A 6,276-nucleotide genomic window follows, 5' to 3' on the forward strand; every position below is an offset into this window, starting at 1 on the left:
CACAATGTCATGGTGTCGAAGACCTAGGTGGTAATCATGTGGTCGATGGTAACTGCTAATGAAGGGTAGGGGTAAGGAAGAGCAACTTCAACGTTTCGCGCAACTCTGCGCTTCTTCAGGAATGGAAGGGAGATATCTGCATAGTGTAGAAAAGACATTGGATGTAATATCTATCGTAATTGCTATTCTAAGCGGGGATGAATTGGGTCAAGTCTTACCTGCTAGTTTTGCACATGCAGGTATATGCGTGTGTTCCCAAGCGAAAACCGCCCGGACGGCAAATCCCATGTGGTCCTTCCCAGTGGGCCAGCGAGGGGTGAGAGTCAGATGACCCCGATTTTGAGCAGGGGGCGAAAGGCAATCGGCGCAGTAAGGGTCTACAAGAGATGGACAAGGGGAGGAGGGGCAAAACACTTGGTCACCGAGGTATATGGGTCACGCTTTTCATATATGGTAGAGAGAGGAGATATCACTCCTATCTATTTATGATCGATCAGCATACCTCGGATAGATGTGTCCCGCTCACTGGATTTGTCACTAAGAAAGGAGACTAGAGCGCCGTCTCGTCTCTGCTCCTACAGCGGGAGAGACAGTTTTGCCAGACGCCTCCACGCCACCAACCACCAGGAACGCCGCCTCGAGGCCGCATATTGGTGTCGGTGGCTCACGTGGGCGCTATAACGGCATCCAGCGCGGCGGCGTGATTATGACGTCACCGCGCTGTCCATGGAGCCCCAGCCAATCCTGTTGGACAGTTACACTCGTCCTACAAGTTGGAGATAGCTATAGTGTATGTCTCGGTTCTATTGACAGTTGAGTGGGAAAGGAAACTACATTTCCCACACAGATCGCAAAGAAGGCCAACTGCAATTGAAGGAATAAACGCTAAAAGCGAAATACGAAACAATGAAGGTATAAAACCTAAAACTAGACGATAGCTGCAGTTGAGGGGATGGCATATAGACTCCCAAGATAATGATGCCGGCCATCCCAGGTGGGGGTGGCTTAGCACCCAGAGTGATGCTCTTCAGGGACCTCTGTTTTTAACCTTAACGGTTAGACAGGTTTTTTTTGCATGCTGGCTGGTGAGTGTGCTGGGAACTTTTTTGCTGTTACACCAACAGGCACAGTGGGCATGGACTAATATGGGGGGTGGGTAGAGTGGTGGATGGAGATGCTGTTTTTCCCATTCTATATTTATTTTAAACAGGAATATGATTAAGATCATTTATGGCTGCATGCAAATGACACGCATCACCTCTCTCTCCTTCCCGGGAGCCGGTCTTTGTACAGACGTGCTGCCATATGGATGTGCGCACCCATGTGAATGAGCCCTTAGACTTACAAGGAAATAGGCCTGACAGCTAAAACCTAAGTAGGCTTGTATACACATTGCTGTATGTACAAGAGCTGCTAGCCTGTAGAGACATTGTCGAGACTTAAGCTGGGTATACAATGAAAGATTTTCGTACGAAAAATGAAAAATCTTGTCAGAATTAAAACCACATTAAGGCCTCATTCACACCATCCTCTGGCCAGAACGTACTGGATCGCATTGGGCCGGTTCAGTTTGTTGAGGGTTGGGAGGGTATGGGGTGTTGAAGTGAATGTCACAGCAGCCACACCCTCCGACATCAATGCCTGCGGTCCGGTCCGAAAAAATAGTGCTTGCAGCACGTTCCGAAAACAAAATTTGAAGAACTTTGAACAAAATGTTACTGGTGTATAACCAGTTTAAAACCCTTACTCAGAGTACTGTCTCAGATAACTGTGGTGATTACTGATGCAGCAATCACCACAGAATCCTTGCTCACACCTACAGAACTTAGCCTTTGGAAAGTGAATGTAGAGAAATGAGCCTAACATACTAAAACATAGATTTTAGAGTTTAAATATATGAGGATTACAGAATATTTACCAACGTGAATGTTCACAGAGTTTAGTAAATAAGGTTAAGCTGTGTTCACTCAACCAAGTCAACCAATGATATACTAACAAAAATGCAGAGTTTTAAAATTCATCTGGCCGGATTGGGTATTCAGAGTGAACACAGGTTACCCTTATTCACTAACATCTACTTTGCAAAGTGCATTTTACAAAACTAATATTTACTTTGCTAAGTGAACAGTCTCTACAGGTTTAGCAAATCAACCCCACTATGTTCATAATATGAATGCATAGTATAACAGATATGCTACCCTAAATTATCTTGATCATCTTCCTGTTTCAAATAAATCTGGCATGGGAAAATCACATATGCTGTCATGGCTGACATTTCCTTCTGAAAATGTTAGTTGTCTTGCTTTAATGCTGACACTCTTGTTTCAAAACTCTGTATCACTGACCCAGAACAAGTATGCGGATACAAACTTCTGAACTTTCCCAGACTTTTTTGATCTGCATACTTGTGCTGGTGTAGTAACTTGAAAGGAATAAAGCTAGAAGGTCAGCAGAAAAGTATTTTAAGTTGAACGTCAGCAATGGCAGCACCCATATAGTACTTCTCTAATGACACATTTGCTTTGCTCACAATGTTTCATTGTGTGAAATCCCATTTGAGTCTTTAGTTTAAGTCAACTGAATACATTCCTAGTGCATCAAAACAAAAGGTGTTCAATGTCTTACAGTTCATTTTCTTTCTAAAGAAGCCACAACCTGAGTAGAAAAGCCTGTTCCCTGGCAGCAGCTGTAGACCCTTGCTCTTTGTGGAAGCAGTGGCCCCATTGCAGAAGTCCAAATGCCCCCTCCTGAGTCAGACCTATAGCTCTGCAGTCAGCAAATGCTCCCAATGATTGGACAGCTGTAGGAAAACTTTTCGTTTTTTAAGGAATGTATCTACTTAATTAAAACTGCATCTGTATGTTACCGTATCATACTTTTTACTTTTTTTTTACACTCCATTCAGGCCCCCCAAACAGCAGAACAGTGTACTGCACTGCAGTGACCTGTGGTGTCACACAGTACCCTGCCAAAGTATGCAGCATGTCTGCATTTTTTCACAAAGCACCACACATCACACATGCATTGTGGTGTGACTGGGGCACATTTTTAAAACATTTTTGGGGGGTAACTGGTATTGTTCAGTTGCTGAAAAAAGACACTCACCACTTATAGTGTGATCGTGCCATTAAAGGGCTTTAGATGCAATTATCCCTCACACATCAGATGTTTAATATTTAGGGCTGTTACACTTTCAGTCCTTTTATATAGTGTATTGTTTAGCATATCTTTGTGGTTTCATCTGGTGGTTCATGAGGAAGACTATATAGAACATCAAATGCAGCATGGCACAATATAAAACTTTTGACACCAATGGCAGACTGAGTTGCCAGTCTCTGGACTTTTCATGAGGCTGCCAACTTTAAACAAAACTTAAAGTTTAGGTGGCAGAGATGACATAGGAATTTTAAAAATAAAAGAAGCATGGATATACACTGAGTGGCCAGATTATTATGACCACCCCATCAGTACTTCGTTGGGCCGCCTCGTGACTCCACGATATGTTGAAAGGTGATGCGAGGAATCTGACACTGCACTGTTGCCCTTCTGTTATCTTGTACCAGTCTTGCCACTCTCCGTTCTGCCCTAACATTGACTAGTCGCTGAGGGCCACAATTCGCACGTTTTGACCCAGATTTTCAGCTGACAGTCCAGTCTTTAAACACTTCAACAACAGCTGCTCTTGAACATTTAACAAATTCTGCTGTTTTGCTGATACTTGCTCCATGGCTCCGAGCGCCAAGAATCATCCCACGTTCAAAGGCTGTTAAATCGCGTTGTTTATCCATATCTTCAGAAAAAAAAAACACTTCTACTGTCGTGGTAAAAAACCTGCTTCCCTATTTATAATGGTCTGGCCCTCTAGCAACTTCAGCACGAAATTATAGCTAATTATAGCTAATTTGCCTACAAACGTCAGGTGGTCATAATAAACTGGCCACTCAGTGTATACTGTAATTTGCAATTATTATACCCAAAAAGGGGAATATTATGACTATATTTAATGTATTTCTTTATCAGTGGGTTAAACTGACCTTTAGAATATTTGCAAATAAACTATTATTGTCAACTATTATATGTGTTTTATGAATTCTTTATTTAAAGAGTTTTTTCAATATAACAAAAACATTAAAAACATAAAAAGAGAAGCAAAAAAGAAGTGCACAATGAAATAAGAATACATCAACAAACAGAAACACAAGCTAGTAAAAGGTTTACCAAAATGAATCAAACCACAGAACTTTTCAGGGTAAGGGTAGGTAAGGTCCAGGCATCTCCGCAGACTTGGAGGGACTTAAGAGTACATAGGAGAGATGCGGGTGCCTAGTGTCTAGCTATAGAGTCATAATTGCAATCACCCAGAGTAGCTGTACGAGTCAGGAGGGCTAAAACGGAAGAGGGCAGTCCGAGGGCGTCCCAGGTTACAAGGCATGGAAGGAATGTGCACCATATGCCAAGAAGGAGGGGCAGGAAAGAGAGACAAGACAAAGAGAAGAAACACATATACCAGAAAGAGTGTAAGGAAATAGACAAAGGGGAAACATGCAAAAGCGGTGGATACACAACACCAGACTCTAGTCTGACCCCAGGTCCCGAGCACAGAGGAGGCAAATGCGAAAGCACCATGTAACCAAGAGGAGTATTTAGGTGTAAAGGTACATTCCATCCAGAAGAACCAACCCCTACAAAGTTTATCATGCAGACCCATGCCAGACGAGACCAGATCCTCCCTACGCTCCACCTCTCCAACTCTGTGGAGCCACATGGACAAAATGGGGATTTTGTCTGACTTCCACAGCTCCAGAATACAGCATTGGGCTGTATTCAGAAGGTGAGGAACAGTAGAATTTTCATAGGGTTTCCTGGGGATAGACTACTGGTGAAGTAAGAAGAACGCCAGATCCCACGGCATCTCCCTCTCTGTGAATTCATAAGTAGGGATTTGACATTGGCCCAAAATGGGACCACTTTAGGGAAGTGCCAGAAAATATGTAGAAGTTCACCCGGCAATTCATTGCAGTGCCAACAATGATTAAGCAGGGAAGGGAACATGGAATGCAGGACCTGAGGAGTCCTATACCATCTGGTTAACAGCTTAAAACCGGATTCCTGAAAGCGCGCGCGAACAGAGGATTTAAGAGAGAAGTAGATAATTTTCACTACCTGATCTCATGAGAACTGGATATTAAGGTCTCGCTCCCACCACCTTATGTAATCAGAAACAGAGGAAGGATTCTAAAATGATAACGAAGAGCAAGGGAGACAGTGGGCAACCCTGCCTCGTTCCATTAGTGACACCAAAGGGTAGGAAAGGGCACCATTGATCCTAACTTGTGCGGTTGGATGGGAGTAGATCCCCCTGATCCAGGCCATCGTCTTCTTAAAACCAAGTCCATGTAGGGGGTAGACATGTACTTAGATGCGTGTAGCAGTGCCAAAACTCTAGTAATGCTGTTGAGTGCTTCTCTGGAAGGCACGAAACCTGCCTGATCCAGATGAACCACATTCTGAACAAGAGGTGCGAGTCGAGAGAGGATCTTGGTAAAGAGCGTCAAGTCCGCATTAAGTAAGGAGATGGGGCTGTAACTAGAGCAACAAAGCAGAACTTTACCCTCCTTAGTGATCACCGTTACGTGGGTCCTAAGAGAGTCAGGGGGGAAGGAGCCCCCAGTGAAATGGACAAATACGCATTTATAATACACTCAGAGGAAGGCCCATGGGGGTCTCCAGGGTCAGAGCCAAGATTGTACAAGGAAGAATAATAAAGCCGGGAAAACTTCAGCAATGTCGCCAGTTTTGGAAACCTTCGAGTGATGACGATTCACAATCTCAGGGATGTACGACTGTTCCCTCTTAACCCCCAGGGCCTTGGTGATGAACTTACCACATTTACCACCATACTTGTAAAACATTTGTCTACATTTGGTGAGAGCATGTTTAGCCTTAGGCAGGAAGAGCCCATAACCGAGACTGCCAAAGTGCATTTATGAATAGCCTCGAGGACATGGATATCTCGAAAGAGTTTCTCAATCTGAGCCAGTCTAGCCCATTTAAGCCTGGAGCCGTGCTTAACCTCTTGCCGTCCGCCCGTAGTAGAAAAACGGACGGACGGCACTGCTGCATTGGCGGGTTGCCGTCGCCAGACGGCATTTTTTTTCTGCTCGCGCGCGCCCCCAGCGGGCACGCACGGGCAGAAAAGACCGGGTGCCGGTACCGGGTGTTTCACATATAGGCGATCAGCGGGTCCATAGCCCGCCGATCGCCTATATGTGCTCG

The sequence above is a fragment of the Nanorana parkeri genome, unplaced genomic scaffold, assembly GCF_000935625.1.
Source record: "Nanorana parkeri isolate BGI_ZX_2015 unplaced genomic scaffold, ASM93562v1 scaffold1596, whole genome shotgun sequence".
NCBI classification, from domain to species: domain Eukaryota; kingdom Metazoa; phylum Chordata; class Amphibia; order Anura; family Dicroglossidae; genus Nanorana; species Nanorana parkeri.